The following is a 22874-nucleotide window of genomic DNA, read 5'->3' as shown; positions in this document are numbered from 1 at the left end:
GTTGATACACAGTAAGGGGGACCTAACTAAATGCTCTGAACTCTCCAACTGGAATTCTTCCCACTCCTTTTGGCACCTTGCCAAAAACTTTTCTAACAACATTACCCCATCATCCTTCCCTCCTCTTTCCCATCCTGATTGCTTTATTACTATTTTTTCTAGTGATAAAGCAGAACTCTTAGCTCAGACTTTCTCCTCTAATTCCACCTTTAGACGATTCCGACACTGTCCCTCCATCACTTCTCCCCTCTGACTCCCTCATGGCTGACATTAAAATTTCTTCAACTGATGCATTCTCAGCCGTCACTGGCCTCAATTCTAAGAAGGCTAATGGACTTGACTGGGGCCCTCCTGTTGTTTTCAAGAACTGTGCTTCTGTGCTTACACCCTGCCTCTTCAGTTTTTGTCTATCAACTGTACTGTACCTTCCCTTCTTGCTGGAAGTTTGTTCTCATTCAGCCATTCCCAAATAAGATTGACCATTCCCAACTCTCTAACTATCGTCCAATTGCCTTAACATCCTGTATTTCAAAAGTTTTTGAGTCCAGTCTTAACCAAAAATTTTAAAATATCTTTCCTGTCACAAACTTCTTTCTGATCATCAGTATGGGTTCCCCCAGGGACGCTCCAGTGGCGATCTCACCTACCTTTCAGACTAGGTCATCCTTCTTTCGGGACTTTGGCGAAAGCTTTGCAGTTGCACTTGACAGGCTTTCGATCTAGTCTGGCACAAATCTTTAATTTCCAAACTGCCCTCTTACGGTTTCTATTCTGGTATCTGTGCCTTTATCTCTAGCTACCTTCCTGGTTGTTCTATAGCTGTTGCTGTAGATGGCCACCGTTCTTTTTCTAGAACTATCAATAGTGGTGTTCCTCAGGGCTCTGTCCTATCATCAACTCTCTTTCTTTTGTTCATGAATGACCTTCTAAGCTGTACATCTAACCCTATCCACTCATATGCTGATGACTCCGCCCTTCACCTTTACATTTGCCTCCCACAGCATCCATCTCAACAGTTACGTCAACAGACAAGGGATGAGGCTATGGCACACCTAATGTCTGACTTGGCTCTTAAGTATCTCTAATTAGGGTAAAAGTAATCTTGCTGTTTTCAGTGCATCAAAAACTCAATTTTTTACATCTATCAACCCGACAAAATCTTCCACATGAGTACCCTCTAATTTTCAACAATATCCAACTTTATCCTCCATCGTCTTTAAACATACTTGGGATTTCATTCTCTCGGGATTTAACTTTGAAAGAACATATTACTTCTTACGCAAAATCTGCTTCCAAGAGATTAGGTGTACTAAGCCGACTCTGTGCCTTCTTTATCCCTGCACAGTTGTTGATTTTATACACGGGTTTTATTCGCTCCTGTGTAGAGTACAACTCTTATGTGTGGGGAGGCGAGGCTGAATCGGTAGAGAGGCGGCCTGCAGTCCTGATGGGCCCAGGTTCGAATCCCCGCTGAGGCAGGGAACAGTTTAAGGATTTGAATTTCATAAAAGGCAGACTTTCCTGATCTACCAGATGACCTGCCGACATGTCGCAAACATACCCCCGCTAATACCAATACACCAGTCCTGTGTGAGACAGCCCTAGCATGTATTCAGTATGGACGGTGGGTGTTAGCGCCGAAGTGGTGACATGTGGAGGTGTAGGAGGACTACTGGGCCTTGGGATAGGCTACTGCCCCTGAGATATAGGCCCTGAAGCCTTTGCCCAGAGTCGGACACATAAAAAAAAAATATATATATATACAGCCCTTCTCAACAAGGTGGAGTCAAAAGCTTTTCGTCACATCAACTCTCCTCCTCTTACTAGCTCCCTTCAGCCTCTGTGTCTTCGCCGTACTGTTGCACCTTTATCTCTTTACTATCGCTACTTCAGTGGTCACTGCTCATCTGAACTGTAGGCCTGCATCCTTCCTCTACAACAGCCAGCGCGTTGCACCCATCTAGCAACAACCTCTCATCCCTTTTCTATCCAACTCTCTAACACAAGAGTTAACCGTTATTCCCAGTCCTTCACGTATGCAACAGGTCAATTCCGGAACTGTCTCCCTCTGTCTGTATTTCCTACTGCCTATAATCACCAGTCTTTCAGATTCAGTGTGTCCAGGCATCTAGAATTGAACAGTTCTTGAAATTGGCTCTCATATCTTGTTTTTGTTTTTTCTTGGAGGGAACAATTCACAGGCTCCTGGCCTTTGGTTCCTTCTTCGTTGCATAAAAAAATCTGTCAAATTTTGAAACACACGCACATGCATTCACACACACACACACACACACACACACACACACACACACACACACACACACACACACACACACACGCACGCGCGCGCGCGTTAAACATAACACCCCCTTTCGATCTGCAAACGTGGAGTTGGTATCAATCTGGCATCTAGTAGTCTTGAATCTTAGTTGTGATAGAGAATCAAGACGAAACAAGAAGCGGTGCTAAGACACAGCAAAGCCGTCCCCGGCAGTCATTTTAGTGCTGACGTATAAACACAACAGAATATCTATTCAGTGGTGTCACATCTAAAGTTTGGAGAAAATTATAATAAATTTGAAAGGAGTTATGACGAAAAAAAGATTTTTTTTTTACTTTTTTTGGCCTACCGCCTGGGACTTGGCCTTAATAGCCCCCAGATTTAATCAGGTGGTCATATGGCCATAGTCCATCATCCCTGTAATTTTTATCAAAAACCCACCAGCTGTTCTCGCGTAAAGCTGTTAACAAACAGACAAATAAGCAAACAGATAATCTAACATATTGCCAGTATGCTGGGAATCGAACCCGGAACTCTCAGATGTGAGCAAGGCAGTAATCTGCTATGCCACGACCAGGTAAATGTATCTTACGCTGTCACAATCTTGTAACCAATGTCCCTCCGACTCCCACCTGTGAGCCCGAGAGGATGAGTCCCTGTCACTCGAGCAAGTACATGCGTCTAATCTATCCCAAGCACTTACGACAAGCCAGAATGAACGGAGAGACTTGTACTGTACATAGGAGAAATCATCTAACATATTGCCATTATGCCAGTTATCTAACCCGGGACTCTCACGTGTGAGCCAAGCAGCATACCACTACACAACGATCCGGCATATTTGCAATATGTTAGTTTTTTCCTGTGCACAGTACAGGTTTCTCCTTTCCTTCTGGCTTGCCATGAGTACTTGGGACATTAAATGCATTTACTTGCCCAAGTGCCAAGGGGTTGTCTCCTTCTCTCTGGCTCACAGTTAGTAGGACAGACATTGGTTAGAAGTTTGTGACAATGTGAGATAACTTTTACGTAGTTGCAGTGTACTGGTTTGCTGCTTGACTTACACCTGGAACTGCCAGGTTCGATTCCCAGTATATTGGCAGTATGTTAGATGATTTTTCCTTATACAGTGCAGGTTCCCCCTTTAAACGAACAAACAGATAAACTAAGAGAAAACAATACCCGTTCCCTAGCCCCTACGGGGCAGGGACGGGTAAATATGATTCTACACTAGTTATGACGAAGTGGTATGAAGTGGATGTCAGGTAATAGTGTGTGTGTGCGCATATATATATATATATATATATATATATATATATATATATATATATATATATATATATATATATATATATATATATTCTTACGGAACAGAGAGAGATAATGAACACTTCAAGCGAGAATACTAAAATCACTACTGTCTCGCAACGTTCCAGGTTCAAAACAAAAGAGTTAGGCAAAATTACAAGTTAAAGATTAATGCTCAAACTAACAACTAAACATTCAGGACTCATAAGGATAATGTAATGGCAAAACAGGTTACATATATGGTTAACTGCAATAGCCTCTATTAACATGAATTTAGCAAGAGCAAATTTATCTAAGTCAGCCCTGATAAATGAGAAAACCGGATAATGCTCAGTTAAAGCAAGATATATTATTACAGATACAAAATATTATTAATCATGGCTGACATTAAAAACTCTACATGAATCACAAAAACCTCACCAGGCCCACGAATTAACACCCTAGGCCATACAGTACAAGAAAAATGGTAACAACACTTATTCTCAAATTATACAGCAGCTAGATGGCTGGAGACTTCCTGAGCACTCACAAAAATACACTATACAGGGGAGGACAGAGATGTGAACAAAATGAGGAGTAGATCTAAGTGGCAATTAATGCAGAGACTGAGCTCATTATATAGGGGCCGGCAGAGCTTGATACAACTTGTAAGAAGGACGCACAAATGAAGCCATAGGGGACAAAGAGTTGACAATCCTGCTCTGAACAACAGAAAGAACAACTTACTCTACTATAAGGGGGAGAAGGGGGGAGTGAGGTAGAACACGCAAGCCTGGTCACTATGGAAGCCGCGAGGCGAATCGTGATCAAACATGCAGCATACTGTACGTTAGAATTATACAAAGGATGATGACATCATAGGCTATGTAACACCTCCCCACAAAGAAAAAGAAATTTACAATGGAAATTTCTTATTACTCTAAAACTATCTGTCTAAAGTCTAGATAAGCAATCTGCAATAATCATCACAGAAATTACCAATATGCCGGAAATCGAACCCGGGACTCTCAGGTGAGAGCCAGGCAGCATACCACTACACCATGACCAGATAACTCTCGTTGTCACAGTCTTGTAACCAATGTCCCTCCGCCCCCCACTGTGGGCCTGAAGAGGGTGAGTTAACCCCCTGGCACTCGGGCAAGTAGATGCTTTTAATCTATCCCAAACACTTACGGCAAGTCAGAATGAAGAGAGAACCTGTATTTTTTTTACACAGAAAAAATCATCAGAGAAATTACCAATATGCCGGAAATCGAACCCGGGACTCTCAGGTGAGAGCCAGGCAGCATACCACTACACCACGACCAGGTGAAAGTGGTGTACTGGTATGCTGCCTGGCTCTCACCTGAGAGTCCCGGGTTCGATTCCCGGCATATTGGTAATTTCTCTGATGATTTTTCCTGTAAAAAAAAAAAAAAAAAAAAAACAGGTTCTCTCTTCATTCTGACTTGCCGTAAGTGCTTGGGATAGATTAAAAGCATCTACTTGCCCGAGTGCCAGGAGGTTAACTCACCCTCTTCAGGCCCACAGTGGGGGGCGGAGGGACGTTGGTTACAAGATTGTGACAACGTGCATTAACTTTTACCTGGTCGTGGTGTAGTGGTATGCTGCCTGGCTCTCACCTGAGAGTCTCGGGTTCGATTTCCGGCATATTGGTAGTTTCTCTGATGATTTTTCCTGTGTAAAAAAAAAAAAAATACAGGTTCTCTCTTCATTCTGACTTGCCGTAAGTGTATGGGATAGATTAAAAGCATCTACTTGCCCGAGTGCCAAGGGGTTAACTCACCCTCTTCAGGCCCACAGTGGGGGGCGGAGGGACGTTGGTTACAAGATTGTGACAACGAGAGTTAACTTTTAACTGGTCATGGTGTAGTGGTATGCTGCCTGGCTCTCACATGAGAGTCCCGGGTTCGATTTCCGGCATATTGGTAATTTCTCTGATGATTTTTCCTGTGTAAAAAAAAATACAGGTTCTCTCTTCAATCTGCAATAACATTTTCTTTCCCCTTGACATGTTGTATGTCTAATGAATAATTCTGAAGAAGTAGACTCCATCTTGTCAATCTCTGATTTTAATCTTTAAAGTTACTAAGGAATTTCAATGGGTTATGATCGGTATAAATGACTATGGGGTCAAAACCAGAACACAAATAAAATGAAAAATGCTGTAAACCCAAAATAAAGGCCAAAAGCTCTTTCTCAATAGTTGAGTAGTTCTTTTGAGGTGGAGTGAACTTCTTACTGTAATAAGATACAGGGTGTTCAATACCCTGATCATCCTCTTGCAGCAAAACAGCCCCAGCTCCTGTATCACTTGAGTCAACAGCCATCTTAAAAGGCTTACCAAAATTTGGAGTAGCGAGCACTGGCTGACTTAATAGGATAGCTTTAAGTTTACTGAAAGAGGATTCACAGTTATCGATCCAGACAAATTTAACTCCCTTTTTCAGTAGGTCTGTAAGTGGTGATACAAGAATTGAAAAGTTAAGAACAAATCTCCTGTAATAACCTATAATTCCCAAAAATATTTGTAGCTCTTTCCTACTTTTAGGTCTGGGAAGATCACTTATAACCTGAACCTTAGCTCCTGGTGGTGCAACGTGTTCATCACCAATTACGTACCCAAGGTACTGAACTTTAGCTTGACCAAACTCACACTTTGATAAATTAGCTACAAGATTAGCCTGAACCAAACGCTCAAGAAATTTACTGACATGACATAGGTGATCTTTTCAGTTGTCACTGAAGATTAATACATCATCAACATAAACAACACACCCTGCCAAACCCTCTGTTACAACATTCATGAGCTTCTGAAAAGTGGCTGGTGCATTCTTCATACCATATGGCATTACAGAACATGCAAAAGTCTTTCCTAGTGTTACAAAACATGAGATCTCCCTAGCACGTTCAGTCATAGGTACTTGCCAGTATCCCTTTAACAAATCAAACTTACTAATGTACCTAGCCTTTCCGATCTTGTCTATGCAATCTTCCACGCGAGGGAGAGGGTAAGTGTCTGTTTTGGTTATCTGATTAACACGTCTGTAGTCGATGCAAAGCCACTGTGACCACCTGTCTTAGGGACTAGAGTGACAGGAGAACTCCACTCGCTCTGACAGGGCTCAATCATCTTGTGGTCCAACAGGTAGCCAAGCTCCTTCTCGATGAGAGGAACTTTCACTGGGTTCACATGGTAAGGAGGCAGTTTAATTGGCTTTACGTCTCCAACATCGACATCATGCATCAACACAGTGGTTCTTCCTGGAGTGGCACGGAATACTTGCGGGTACTCCTGCAGTAATGCCGAAAACTCCTGTCTTTCCTCGGGAGCTAGATGAGAAAGCTTAGTCTGGAGATCATTCATGATATCAGGATTCTTTCCCAAACTATCACTCAGGCTCATGCTGCATGGGAGAACTTCACTTGCAGACTCGGGTGGAACAGCTACAGTGCAGACTGGGTTATTTTCGTCCCGCCTGTGATATAACTTTAGCATGTTGATGTGACAAAGTTCCTTGTTCTTTCTACGATCTGGTGTGGCAATGACATAGTTGACATCACTGAGTTTCTTCTCCACGAAATAAGGACCACTAAACTTGGCTTGAAGAGGTTGCCCATGCACCGGTAGCAGAATCAAAACCTGATCTCCTGGCTGAAAATGGCGTAACCTGAACTTCTTATCATACCAAGTCTTCATCTCCTAAGCAGCTCCTAAATTCTCTCTCGCCAGCTGTAAAACAGTGGACAGCCGTTCTTTCAACTTTATCACATACTCCAGCAGGTTGACGTCATCTTCCTCCGACAGCCAGCATTCCTTGAGTAGCTTAAGGGGTCCTCTTACTTCATGGCCAAACAGTAGTTCAAAGGGTGAGAAGCCCAGTGATTCATTTGGAGATTCTCTTGCGGCAAATACAACGAATGGAAGACCTTTATCCCAGTATTTCTGATGTTCCAAACAGTATTTCTTGAGCATCGATTTGAGTGTTTGATGATATCTCTCCAACGCTCCTTGGGTCTGGGGATGGTAAGCTGAAGACGTGATCTGGGTGATGCCCAACTCTTTCAGAGACTGCTTGAAAACATTTGACATGAAATTACTTCCCCGGTCTAACTGTACCTCCTTGGGCAGACCAAACTTGGTGAAGAACCCTAGCATTTCCTTAACCACGTTCTTTGCTGAGATATTTCTAAGTGGAATGGCTTCAGGATAACGCGTAGCCATATCAATCAGGGTCAACACATAAGAAAATCCTGAAGAAGTCTTAGGAAGAGAGCCCACAATATCCACCAACACACGGGTGAATGGCGCCTCAAAAGGAGGAATGGGAACTAGAGGTGCAACCTTTTCGGTCTGATTACACTTCCCCACAACTTGACAGGTGTGACAAGACTTACAATACCAGGAAACATCTCTGAAGATACCTGGCCAGTAGAAGTGTTTCAAAATGCGTGCCACAGTCTTCCTCACTCCAAGGTGTCCTGCCAAACTGGAATCATGAGCCACTCTAATGATATCCTGCCTACAAACACGAGGGATGACAACTTGATGTACAACCTCCCATTCACAGTCAGCTGATGCTGCTGGGGGGATGACAACTTGATGTACAACCTCCCATTCACAGTCAGCTGATGCTGCTGGGGGTCTTCACTTTCTCACAAGTACTCCTGACGTTATATAATAACAAGTAGAAGCACTAGCTGACTCTTCCTCACTGCAAGCAGAGTTAGCTAGACCTTTCAACTCAGGGTCAGCAACCTGCAACTCAACCAACTCTTGACGAGACAAATTATCAACACTACGGGGTACTGCCTCATCTGGTGGGTGGTCCAAATTAGCAAGAAAAGTGTCAGCTAGGATAACATCATCCTCATCATTATCCTCTAAGTCACCAGTAACTTTAGACTTAGCCCTAGTGACAGCACATGCAGAGAACACATCAGGGACATCACAGTCCTGGGTCGCAGTCACTGGTTCACTAGACAACTGAGGAGCTGGACACACTTGACTTCCACGAATATCATTTCCAAGTAAGAAAGTTACACCTGACATTGGGAGTGTCTCAACCAACTCAACCATAACGGAACCATTAACAAAACCAGACTCTAAATTCACTCTGCACAGAGGGACAGAGAAGTAATTATTCCCTACACCTTGTAAGATTACAGTTTCATCAGAGGAATTAACATTAGAGCCTAGAACACTGGTCAGCATAAGAGATTGGCAAGCACCTGTATCATGATATATTTTAACTGATTTCCTGTCATTACTGTCCAGAGGACTGACAAAACCACCAGACAGGAAATTAGCACATGAACTCTTGAGAGTGTCACCCACGTTACTGCTCAAAAGAGGAGCTTCATCATGAGAATTTAATTTACCCCTCAAAGCAGGTTCAGTTATCTCGGTTAAAGAATTCTGGGAACTCTCAAGGGTGGACACTAGACCAATTGACTGAATATTTAACGACTCCTTTTTGTTCACATCACGCTGTCTCCTGAAACATTTCTCCGTAGTATGACCAAGCTTACTACAATAAGTACATTTACTTTTCTGAAATCTAGAGGTGAAGCTGGTATTTACTTCCTGAGAAACATCATCTTTATTCTCTTTCCTGTTACCTGTACTCTGAGTAGAGGCAACGTACTTACTCTCAGCTTTCCTTTTTTCTTTAGAATATCTCTTGTGAGTGAGAACATATTCATCAGCTAAAAGTGCAGCATCAGACAAATTATCTATTCCTTTCTCATCAAGATATAGGCTTACATCTTTATAATACACCTTTTGAAGTCCTCCAGCAAAATCATCTGCTTAAATTTATCAAAATCAGAATTTACATTCTTAGAATTTAACCACTGCTCTAACAGATCTTCTTTGATTTTTGCATACTCAACATGGGATTGCTTATCTTGCTTATAAGTTGTCCTACATTTTACTCTATAGGCTTCAGGAACAAGCTCATAGGCCTTAAAAATCAAGCTTTTAACTACATCATAATTATCAGATTGATCCTGAGACAAAGAGCTTTACCAGTGACAACACTCTGTAGGAGTACTGGTCAATACTTTTTGGGCCAATTAAAACCTGTAGCTACCCTCTCAAACAACTGAAAATACTTTGTTAAATCAGATTCATTAAAAGGAGGGACAAGTTTAACATTTTTAGCCACATCAAAATCATCAGAGCTAGATGATCCAGTTCCACCTTGTTTCATGCAATACTCATGGTCTGCCTGAATCCTAGCAAGTTTAATTTGTGCCTGAGCCTGTGCCTGTGCCTCCTGAATACGAGCCTGAGACTCAGCCTCCATAGCCTCAGCCTCCTTAGCACGAGCCTGTAACTCAGCCTTCTTAGCACGAGCCTGAAACTCAGCCTCCTTAGCACGAGCCTGAAACTCAGCCTCCTTAGCACGAGCCTCCTGCAGGGCTAGCTGTAATTTAGCTATTTCAATCTGCGTTTGCTCATCTGGAGGAGTTACATCAAACAAGCTTTTATTAATCATGCCAACAATTTGATCTTTAGAATGATGAGAGCGAACAGCAATTCCCAATTGTTGAGCAACAAGCTTAAGTTCATTCTTTGTTCTGTTTTCTACATCACACACTGTTTGCACATTTGACAAAAAATCTTTGGCTTCATCAAGAGTAGTAATAGTAGACATCATGAATAAATCACAGTCACAAAATATCAAGCAATATCCTTATGATAATATCCTGAATATCCTGATAAGAGGTCGCCAAATTTATGTTACGGAACAGAGAGAGATAATGAACACTTCAAGTGAGAATACTAAAATCACTACTGTCCCGCAACGTTCCAGGTTCAAAACAAAAGACTTAGGTAAAATTACAAGTTAAAGTTTAATGCTCAAACTAACAACTAAACATTCAGGACTCATAAGGATAATGTAATGGCAAAACAGGTTACATACATAGTTAACTGCAATAGCCTCTATTAACATGAATTTAGCAAGAGCAAATTTATCTAAGTCAGCCCTGATAAATGAGAAAATCGGATAATGCTCAGTTAAAGCTAGATATATTATTACAGATACAAAATATTATTAATAATGGCTGACATTAAAAACTCTACATGAATCACAAAAAACCTTACCAGGCCTACGAATTAACGCCTTAGGCCATACAGTACAAGAAAAATGGTAACAACACTTATACTCAAATTATACAGCAGCTAGATGGCTGGAGACTTCCTGAGCACTCACAAAAATACACTATACAGGGGAGGACAGAGATGTGAACAAAATGAGGAGTAGATCTAAGTGGCAATTAATGCAGAGACTGAGCTCATTATATAGGGGCCAGCAGAGTTTGATACAACTTGTAAGAAGGACGCGCAAATGAAGCCATAGGGGACAAAGAGTTGACAATCCTGCTCTGAACAACAGAAAGAACGACTTACTCTACTATAAGGGGGAGAAGGGGGGAGTGAGGTAGAACACGCAAGCCTGGTCACTATGGAAGCCACGAGGCGAATCGTGATCAAACATGCAGCATACTGTACGTTAGAATTATACAAAGGATGATGAAATCATAGGCTATGTAACAATATATATATATATATATATATATATATATATATATATATATATATATATCATCATCATCATCATCATCATCATCAGATATTACAAGTCCGCTGCTGAACAAAGGCTTCCCCCAGCCTTCTTCACGAATTCCTTGAATTTAGTGTTGGCACCAAAGTGGGAAACCCGGTTTTACCCACCCGGGTTTTTTCAGTAAAACCCACTTGAAAAAAAAAAAAACACTATTTTACCCTCTTTACTGTTTTTTTTTTTTTTAATAATGTATTTCATAACAAATTCATTTTTATTGGATTAAATGGTTATATTTTTGTACACAATATCAGAAGTAAATAATAGCTACTTACTCATATTCTGTTTCACTGGTTAAAAAAACACAACATCGCCAAGTACTGTAATTATAATATAATATCTTGGAAACATAATCTTAGTGATTAAAAAAAAAAAAAAAATACATTTCTCATCACCAACATAAGTATAACATGCTCTTTGCAAATATGAATGTTGTTCAATGATTTTCTCAAAACTGTTTATAATACTTCTATTTTTCTAATAGTTTTTATAACCAATATGCTTTTCTTCTGAAATGATAATATTTTTGTGTCACAGTAAATTATGGTTCTTGTCATGTTACCAAACCAATAAAACAAAAGACCTTTTTTTTTTTCAAATAAGGATGTAATTCTTTGCCTCAGTCATAAAATAAAAATGACACTTCACTTCTAAATGACTTACCAACATGAAATAATAATATTTCCTGAAAAATAATAACATTATTCCTTACGGCAATTTCAAAAAATCAGATCAAAGTTTTCTTCATCCTGAGAACATTGCTCTCCTTCTCAGCAGATTCAGTTTTTATACGACCACATGTAATGTGGTGAATACAAACTTTACAGCCAGCACTTCCTGTCTCTATTTTTGAAAGTTTTAAAACTAAGAATAATATTGTTTTTTATAGATATGGTTTTTAGTTTTATTAAGGAGTGGAGTAAATTTGTTATATAATAGTAATCATTACTGGAGTTAACTTATATTTTGGCTCATATCATTACCAAATATCAGTAACTCTATAGAAATATAAACAATGCTTTTTGTTTAAAATAGATGTATTTTATAGGCTTAGATATTTGGTTACCAAAAGCTATTATTACTGTTAAGATAATGTGTGAAATCACTTATGCAACAGCTTTTCAGTAACAGTTATTTAGAAGATTGAGAAATGCAAATATATGGTCAACAAAGAAAGGAGAGTAGCAAGGCAAATGATTCCTTCTCCTACTATTGTGCAGTGTGGACTGATCTTTACCAGCTCATGAGTTGTGCAGTGCTCTCGTCTCTCATACCTTCATACCAAATAGTCTGGCTGAAAGGCTCGCGCCTAAATGTTGAAGCATGTTTTTCTGTGTAGCAGGCAGCCCAATGATAACAGCCAAACAGGTCAAAACATGATTGTGTTCATTTCCCTCATTCAAATAACTGTGTGAAAAAATAGATTTTATTGGGCTATTCATAATAATGTATACTGGAAACATTATTTTATTTAAATCTAAGGTAAACTTTGAAAAAACCCACTTTTGCCCGGGTTTTGGGGGTATTTTGTGAAAAAAAAAAAAAAAAAAAAAACGAAAAAACCCTGGTGGGTTTGTCTTTTTGATAAAAGGTGTTTTTTTGCCAACCCTGCTTGAATGAGCCAATCTTTGCCACGTTTTCCCTGCAAATTTCTCTATCTCATCTCTCCACCTCTGGCCTTCTTCTTCTACGCTTACAATCTCTTGGTGTCCAGTCAGTCAACCTTTTACTCCATTGGTTATCCCTTATTATTGCTACATGGGCTGTCCACCTCCATTTCTGTTATTTTATACCTTCCATAACATTTTTGACTTTAGTCTGCTCTCTCACCCAAGTCGATCTTTTATTGTTTCTTCAAGATATTCACAATATTGACCTTTCCATTGCTTCCTGAGAACGGATTAATCGATTTTGTCAGTTTTCAGGTCTCACAACCATACGACATATCTGGAATTATTCAGTCATTATATACTTTTCGTTTCATACAAAATGCCAAGCAACTTTTGATATTGTCTCTATGTTTACCGAAAGTTTTCCATCCAATTGTAATGCATCTTTTTATTTTGCACCATGATCTTTCTTTAATTTTAGTATTTGCCCCAAGCAATAATACTCCTCGACTTCTTCAAGAATTTCTCCGCCTATTCTGATGACGTTCTTTGGTGTTTGTGGGTTACACATTCGTTTTACTTCGGTTCATCTTTAGCCCTACTTTGAGACTTACTTTGTTCAGGTAATTTAACAAATCTTGCAGTGTCTCTGCCGTATCTGAGATTAGGACAATGTCATCTGCAAATCTTAAATGGGTTAGCTTTCTCCATCTATGTTTTCTCCTTCGTTTTCCCAGTCTAGCTTTCTGAAAATACTTTCTAGGCATGCTGTAAATTTTTTAGGTGAAATTGTATCTCCCTGAAGCAAGCCCTTCTCAATTTTGATTTTTTCCAAGTCCTTATGTAATTTAACTATAGCAGTTCCCTCTTTATATATGTTTTCGAACAGTTTTACAATGTTCTCATTCACTCCTTGTTCTCGCAATGAAATTATAATTGCTATGTGCTCCACTGAGTCGAAAGCCTTTTCGTAAAGAACAAAACCTAAACACCGTGGTTTATTACATGCTGTAGTTTGTGTGAAGCTACAGAATGTGGTGAATGTTTGTGGCGTATCCGGTAGAGCCAGGATTCCGGGGGCTTTAATGATGAGTGAATGGAAGCGTGGCCTATTTAGACTGGGCAAGTCTGTGCTGTCTGGACATTGCTACTCCTCACCCTGCTCTTGGGTGGGAAAGGAGGTCCGGATGATGATGATGATGATGATGTAGTTTTCTCAGTAAGCTGATTCATTGTGTGTAGATGATCAGTGGTCGAATACCCGCTTCGGAATCCTGTCTGTCCCCGAGGTTGGTTTTCTCCAAATTTGTTGTCATTCTGTTCGTAAGGACTTTAGTGAGGAATTTGTAAATGACTGATAATAAGCTAATGGGTCGATAGTTACTAAGATCTTTTGAGTCACTTATTAAAATACCTATTGCACTACACCATGTTTTGGAAATTTTTTTCGTTTTTTATACACTGAGTAAATAAGTGAGCAAGCTTGTTTTGTACTTCTGCTCCTACATCCAACAGTAAATCTGCAACTATTTCATCTTCTTCTGGAGCCTTCCCTCTTTGCATATTTTTAAGGGAAATATTTACTTCGTCTGGTGTTACCTAAGGTATTTTACTTGTGTCAGCTGAAAAGTTAGCTATTGGTACTACTGTCTTTGATGCACACAGGCTTGTAATTTTCTTTAGATCTCTTCATCATCTTATCTCTGCATTTAATGACTTCACCATTTTTTTCTTTTAGTGATGTAATTTGTTCCTTTCCTAGTGCCATTTTACATCGGACATGTTTCAGACTTTTTTTTTTCTGTTGTTTTTTTTCTGATCCCTGTTTCTCTTTCTTTTTTCTTCTCTTTGTCTCTTGTTGATCATCTTAATTAATTCCGCTCGTTCTCTTTCGTCTTTCTTTGTTTTTACATTCATGTCCTTTCTTTTTGTCATAAGCTCGAGTCTTTTCTTAATAATTTTTGGCTTTGGTTGTATTAGCTTTCTCTTACCACTTTTGTTTGTTATTCAGCTCATCAGTGTTACATTCAGCATTACTTAGAGCTTGAAATATGTTCCTTGTTTCAAACTGAAAAGCTGCTTTGTTTTCGTTTACTTATACTGGGCACATCTTTTTATCTTTAATCATCTTTTTTTTTTTTTTTCACTTCTGAAATTGAATCTGGCTGTGCAACCCTCCATTCTATGATCACTTCCTATATTTACTTTGTTGTTAACTGATACATTTGTAATCGTGTTATTCTTATCTGCTATAATGAAGTTGATTTCATTCCTTGTTTCTTCATTTGGACTTCTGCAGGTCCACTTTCTCCCTGTTTTTTTGTGAAAGAATGTGTTCATAATTCTTACTTTATAAATTTCAGCAAAATTTACCGCCATTTCGCCTCTTTCGCTCCTTTCTCCGACTCAATATATATACATATATATATATATCATCATCAGCCGTTGAGGTCCACTGCAGGATCGGCCTATCCCTACCGAAGCAGGGACGATACAGCCAATGTATCTACCTAGTGGTTTAGGCTGTCTGGTAGAGACTGTACGTAGGTTGAGAAGTGCTTGTGAGTGTGACTGTAGTGTTGTAGTGGCTTTGGATGTGTGTGTAGTCTGTGAACCAAATGTAATCTGCCCGCCCTAAGCCGATTGGGTGCAAGCATACTAGTATGTGACACTGGTTCAACCACAGCATCCCTTGTGTCCGCCAAAGCAGCAAGTGGTTTGGTGAACGCTTCCCAAAGTTTTTACAACTCTTGCGGGAGGCGAACCCGCGCTCACCAGCGTGCGAAACGCACTCTCTACCAGTGTACCACAGAGGCTCCATATATATATATATATATATATATATATATATATATATATATATATATATATATATATATATATAAGGAACATTAATAAAATATACGAAGTTGTGATGGCAGTGCTCCGAAAACCACCGGAAAAATTTCTAACAGTTAAAACTAACCTAATCACATCCTTACATTTTTTTTAATAACCTTACGTGCCATTATGGTGTTGCACAATTGTACCCGAAAAGTGTTTTGATACTGGTATAAATTTTATCCAGGCATGCAATACACAAAAATGTGCCAGTATATATATAAATATATATATATATATATATATATATATATATATATATATATATATATATATATATATATATATATATATATATATATATATATATATATATATATATATATATATATATATATATATATATATATATATATATATATATATATATATATATATATATATATATATATATACACACACACACACACACACACACACACAATGGTGCGATTATATGTGGTTCTATCGGCAAGTCCTCTTTCCGATGACATTGGCGCACTGGTATCTCTACACCTTGGTACATTTTATTAATATTTTATGCTCCTTTTCAAAAGTTTTTACGGTCTCTCTGTAAGAGGGACTCCTCCACTACCTTTCGAATAGTCTCTTGAGATTAAAATTTTCTGGAGAAGATAACGCGATGGAGCGCTGAGGGAGCACAAGAACCACATTTTGTGATGTATCTGTAACCAAGCCTTTGACTTAACATTATGATCTTGAACTTTGGCCGATGTTTTCAAATTTGAAATATTTACCGTAATTGATGCACGAGCATGAACACGTTCACTAAGTTTAGGTAAAATAGAAAAATAATCTTTAAACTGACCTTGTCCTGTGACCTTGTCTTTTATCCCACTGTTATCAAAGCTGAACAAGTTAATCTGTGTTTGACCTTGAATCCTTCCACCAAGTTTAATCCAAGCCGAATAAATCCAAGTTAAAAGTTGAAAAGTTTGACAGTGTCGTGAGACCGTGGATAACTTCTCCTTTTGCTCACCCTTTCCCCTTCTGCCAAATTCTCTCTAAATTAGGTCAAAACTGTAAACGTTGGCTAAATCCCGACCTATTACCTTTGACCTTTTCCGGGCAGTCTCTACTGTGCTTCTGGCCTAGTAGAGAATGAAACTCTTCTGTGGAAAAGGAAGTGAACGGTTCTGCCATTTTAGGGCTAGGGAGGTCAAAGAAAGATGGAAAATATGAACAAATCGGGATTTATGTTGATCATATTTTAGCGTGTCAACGTTATACTTTAGCTACTTTAGGCGATATTTCTGGTACAAAAGACATGAAAATTAGATTAGATGCATAAGAACAATTTGATACTTACACGTTTGAGATACGAAGGATCATATATAATTTAAGACCTGGGAGCGTCGGAGCCATCCCTTGACAGTTTCTACCAGTACTTAGCTTCGTATTCTACCGTTGAGCTGCCTGATACTGAATTCCGAAGTATGAAATGATACATTTCATTGTGAACAAACTTGAATTAGAATGTGATTACAGCGAAATAACATACTAAAATATTTCCTAATAGGACTGTAAATGTAACGTAATAAAGTTTGCATAGTTCATGATTTTTTGAACCTTCATAAGAATCGGCAGTAGAATGCTGGTTCGTTGCCATCTCTTTTAAGAAGATAGAAGTAATTTCTGTTTTCGTCTTAAGAACAGACGGCAATATTAATTTAGACTCTCCTGGACCATATCTACTGTCAAAGAATTTGAACACTGTTATGTTCTTCAAGTAAGAGTACCGGTAGTCGAGTAAAGTGAAGAGGTCCTTAGACGTGATTCATTATATCTAGTATATTAAATGATTACTCTTACAATGTCAGGAATTCCTAGTTACTGAAGGTTTGAAATACCAGATTAAATGCCTGCACGGCAAAATGAGTTATCTGAGAGGAAAATCTGACGATACATGGAGAGACCGACAGAAAAACGAATGAGGAAGTGAAAGAGCATAGTGGTGGTGAAGTGGGTGTCCCTGACAGCGATCAGATAAACACCTTGTGGTGGTGTGGTCATGGGGAGAGGATGGAGAATGAAAAGCTATCTAAAAGGGTGTATGTCACTGACCGAGAGTGGGGGAGGGGGAGACAAAGGATGAGATGGGGGGAACGAGTGGAGATATAAGAGAGAGGATGGTGTAAGTTGGAGGAAGGGCAGCTAAATGGCTAAGGAAACACAACAAGGAGGCTATTTGTTTATGACAACCATTTTCAGGATTGAGGGTTTTGATTATAGATAGACGGACAGGTAGATAGATAGATAGGCAGAAGGTGATTGATGTTGTCCCCTCACAGGGCAATTGGCAGGGATGTGGAGTGTGTGTGTGTGTGTGTGTGTGTGTGTGTGTGTGTGTGTGTGTGTGTGTGTGAGAGAGAGAGAGAGAGAGAGAGAGAGAGATTAGGCAGCATTTGGATCATGTCTCTGGATTCATCTGAGAGATTCATAGTGAAGCTGCGTAAAAGAGGAAGTGATGAAAATTTTTTAAGCAGAATGTTGGACAGACAGGCATGGTGATATAAGATTTTAATGTAACTCACGAAATATTCTTAAATTACAATAACCTAATTTAATTTTCTTTTCAACATTTCTTCATGTAATTTGTTGAGTTACAGGCCACACACACACACACACACACACACACACACACACACACACACACACACACACACACACACACACATTCATGAAACAATGAATCTGAGCGCCAGGGCTCCATCCACTCACTCCCTCACCTCATTCTCGCATCGCTGAATCTCTCTCTCTCTCTCTCTCTCTCTCTCTCTCTCTCTCTCTCTCTCTCTCTCTCTCTCTCTCTCTCTCTCTCTCTCCAAAAAAAGATTAGAGTCATCTGTGGCTGAAAATCGTACTGAAGTTGAGTCATAACTTAAGTAGTAGACTGTACACCCGCGCACAAAAGTTCCTTCCATAAACGAGGTTACGGGGTAATCTGCCACTAGAGGTCAGGTTAATCACACACTTCTACCCCCAACTCCTCTTCCTTACGGCCACCAGTGCAGTGATTTTTGTAAGCAGATGGATCGGGGACATGAAGTCTCGCTCAATCTCACGTCCTGAGGCATGTAATGTTACTTTCATTTATCCTGCTATTAAGGCAGTGGTTCTCAACTCGTTTCAGGCCATGGACCACCAGCCCAATTAAAAAAAATGTCGTGGACCATTTCATTTTTGAGTAATGATAAATAAAGCATACACAACAAATATTTTGGTTAGAAATATATTTCTTGCAAACAGAATTTCGAGAAATTATATAAAATGAGAGACAGCTGACATTTTGGTCTGAAATATATTTCTTCCAAACATAATTTCCAGGAAATACATGAATACTTCTCTAACATTTTGCTGTGAAATTTATTTCTAACAAACAGAATTTTGAAATTATGTAGGAGTATACAACCAACATTTTTCTTTACAACCAGACTTTTGGATTCTCTTCTCACTGACAAGCTTTTCAGTGTTAGGAGTGGTACTTGATAATGCACAATGAATATCGCTTTCCACTGCAAGCCGATTCTTCTGTTTGTACTTAATGTGCAACAAACATGAAAATCTGCTCTCACACATGGAAGTTTATGCAAATGGCAGAAGACTTCTGACTGCATGTGTTGACAGATCTGGGTAAGTACCAATAATACTGGAATAATCAATAGGAATAACACAATAAAATGAATGGCCAATTATTTACTTTGATTAAATTTTCTTACTGAATTTTCAATAATTTTAAAAATATATTCATCAATCTCCGGTTTTTACCAAATATAGTGAAAGTCCTATAGACCACCCAAAAAGTCACCATGGACCACCAGTTGAGAACCACTATATTAAGGGTATTACCACGTGCCTAGGTCCATATTCAGTTCCATGAGAAGAAATCATATCGAAGTTTTAGCAGATTTCAAGTGAATGACCCTAATTTATACAATTTTGTTTCAAAACATTTATCCAGCGTCATCTACAGTAAACGCGGTAGTAGCGACATTTTATATGGTTACTAGACACATGTCCCCCTCCCCCCTGTCATCGAGAGAGCCACAAATCCACCCAGCTACTCTTCCACCTACCCACTCAACTCGTCAACATAACCCACTTACCTCACACCGGCCATTCACCCTGCCCAGACATCCATCCAGCTCGCCGATCCCGGCCATCCACTCTACCAACTCACAAATGTCACCCACGAAAATCACCTAACAATGCCACGCAACACATCCACCCACTCACCTATCCACTTTGAACCGATCTAGTCACTCAACTCACCAACCACACCACCCACCCAGAGCACCCAGGCCATGCAATCGTCTCAGCCACCCTAGCGACCCATAGTGCCCACTCACCCTGGCGACCTAGCTATTCTGCCCACACATTCCGACGACCTACCTTGCCCAACAATCCTACCACGCACCCTTCCCACCCACGAATTCCACCCACCCTGCTCACGCAGCAATGCCATCCATCGCATCTACCCACACAACCATGGAGGTAGGAAAAAGATGGAGTCGGCATAGCTCGCTAATCCCGGGGAGTGAGGTGAAGCCGCTGATCTGTCATCCCGATGCCTTCAATATCGTGGATACCCAGGTGACATACCCATATATACAGGACTTCCACGCACTGTTTGCCGTAGAAAACAAAGGAAATTAATCTTTTCCAACAAAAGATACATTTACCATATGCATTTTGTGTGAAAGAAAATTCAGAGAAACAGTTTTGCAAAGTGGTGAGTCAAACCAATACTCAAAATTGGGTGCTACTTTGGCTTGTTACCTACGTGTCATGAATCTACTTTGGTATGCGATCTACACCTTATATTGCAATCTACGTGACATGAATCTACTTTGGTATGCGATCTAGATGGTTAGAGAGTCTGAAGCATGAGTGGAATGTCTGTTCGAGTGTCGAAGCTCCGGTCCCGACTCAACAAGGTACATGTGGCAACAGCACACTTCATTCCGCCATAGACATCAGTCTCGACAGCTTTGGTATGTTATCTACAAGCTAGTTTGTTACCTAATTTCCAAAGATTTGCTTGTAATCTACTTTGTTACCTAGATTTCAAAGATAGGCCAGTCCTTTACCTTTCTTAATTCCTCCTAACCTCCGTAAATCCTCATTTATATTTCAGTCATTGACACAGCCCTTAAGATGCTCGCAAAAGAATTCTACACCGAAATCAGCGACGAAACTAAGGCACTGGCATTTTTAAGAAGACATGGACTTTTTGATGAAGAACAAAGTGTTTCACCGTGTCATCGATGTGGCGGAGAGATGAAGGACGCTCGGAAAAGAAGACGAAATGGCGAATTTATGCCCGTTCTTCGTTGCAGAAACCGTTAATGTCAAACTTTTCGTTCCGTTCGCAGAGGCAATGTATTCTTCCACTTCCCAGATTTAAATAACAAACTAAATTGCAAGCTCTCTCTTTGCCAAATTTTAGAACTGATCTTTTTTTTTATACAAGACCTCTCTTATGATCTGGTTCAATGTTTAACTGGTAGAGGTACCGAAGCAATTTGCGATTGGTTCAATATGTGCAGAGAAGTTTGTACAGCGATTGTTTAAGTCCAGAATCGTGGTCAAATGGTAGGCACTGAAGAAGAGCCTGTGCAAATTGATGAAGCACGCTTTGCAGGACGGCGAAAATACAATAGAGGCCTAATGTTGCAAGGAGACCGGGCTCCAAATTCAACAGACAGCGAAGCTGAGGTGGACAATAACCGTAACTATGGAAAACGTATTGATGGTCCTTGGGTGTTCGGTTTGAAGAAAGGTTCAGATTGCCGATATTTTTACGTTCAAAGAAGAGACCGTGAGACACTTCAACCAATTATTCAGAGAGAAGTCGCTGAAGGCTCAATAATCCATTCCGACGAATGGCCAGCTTACTCTAATTTAAACCAACTCAATTTTCGACATTTTTCCGTAAACATCAGCAATATTACGTCGATCCTAACACCGGAGCACATACACAAGGAAAGATCCTGGCTTGATGCGAAGATTCGTATATTGAAAAAAATGAGAGGCTGCAATCAAAGAACATTTCAATCGCACCTAGACTACTTCTGTTGGCGGATGATGAGAAAAGAAGCTCCTGACTTATATTTAGCATTTTTAGCTGATGTACAGTCGGGGAAGAAAGAAGCTGGACACAATTGGCGGCCTCTGGCAACAACTCTTATAGTAAACACGTAGGTGGTAGCGGATATGCATGAATGGAGGGGTAACGTTTGTATCGAAGTGTGTGATTGGTCGGCACACCACCGTCTGCCATTGCCATGTAGTCAAATATTGGAGAGGGTTTTGAGTATGAATACGCTATGTGGTAGATATAATAGATATTCACGCTCTGTCATAGGACATATAATATCTTAATTTGACAGTTGATTAGCTGTATTGATTAATGTCACTCATATTTAAGGCACTATGCAGCTGAAAGTATTTGTGGAGTCAAAGGCATCTGTCTTCAGAGTTGGTTCATTATGAGACCGAAGCCTCAGATCCTTGAATAAATTATAATTACTATCAAGCGCAATACATAATTTATTAGCGAGTTCGTTTGTATGGTTCATTAACGAATATGTCATTGAAATACAACGTTGGTTCTGATAATCTTTATGACTTTGCTACGTTCTGAGTCAGTAGAAACGTTCCTCCCATGAACGTGGACAGAGCTTCATTGAGCACCATCCCTTACCGTGCTGGGGGTGGGAGGAACCGTGTACACACGCACGATTTATTAGTTTTTTCATTCAACTGCTAATGAAAAACTACTATGCAATTGCTAAACAAATGTTTGCTCCGTCCATGATAACAAGAGACTGCTCCTTGATAAGACAGATACCTCTGATACTGAAAACATTCCTTTTAGGTGATGTCCATCACACGTTTTCCCTCTCGAGTTGAGGTGGTGAGTTGGTAGGGTGAAGTATGGCCTTTTAAACGGCACTTCTGTCGCGATTGTTTCGCCCTACAACCTCTCTACCGAACTAGCCTCACATGAGCATCCCCTCCAAGCTAGCCTCACACGAGCACTTTCCTCCGGCATTCTCTTCCCCCACTTAGCCCAACCTTTCACATTAGCAACATGTCAAGATGATTCCTAACATCCAGTTCAGTCACAGAGCATGGCATGGTTTGCGTGCATGTTTC

The 22874-nt window shown here is 39.9% G+C and overlaps 1 pseudogene; it reads left to right on the top strand.

Moving 5' to 3' along the window:
• The window catches only part of LOC145415431 (uncharacterized), a 61854-nt pseudogene extending 40119 nt beyond the window's left edge, over positions 1-21735 (top strand).
• Positions 21736-22874: the final 1139 nt, after the last annotated feature.

This window comes from Coenobita brevimanus, chromosome 102 (assembly GCF_032717465.1).
Source record: "Coenobita brevimanus isolate Jiangsu-jjx chromosome 102, ASM3271746v2, whole genome shotgun sequence".
Classification (NCBI taxonomy): domain Eukaryota; kingdom Metazoa; phylum Arthropoda; class Malacostraca; order Decapoda; family Coenobitidae; genus Coenobita; species Coenobita brevimanus.
Note: the sequence above shows the minus strand (reverse complement) of the source record. Positions and strands in the feature narration are given on the sequence as shown.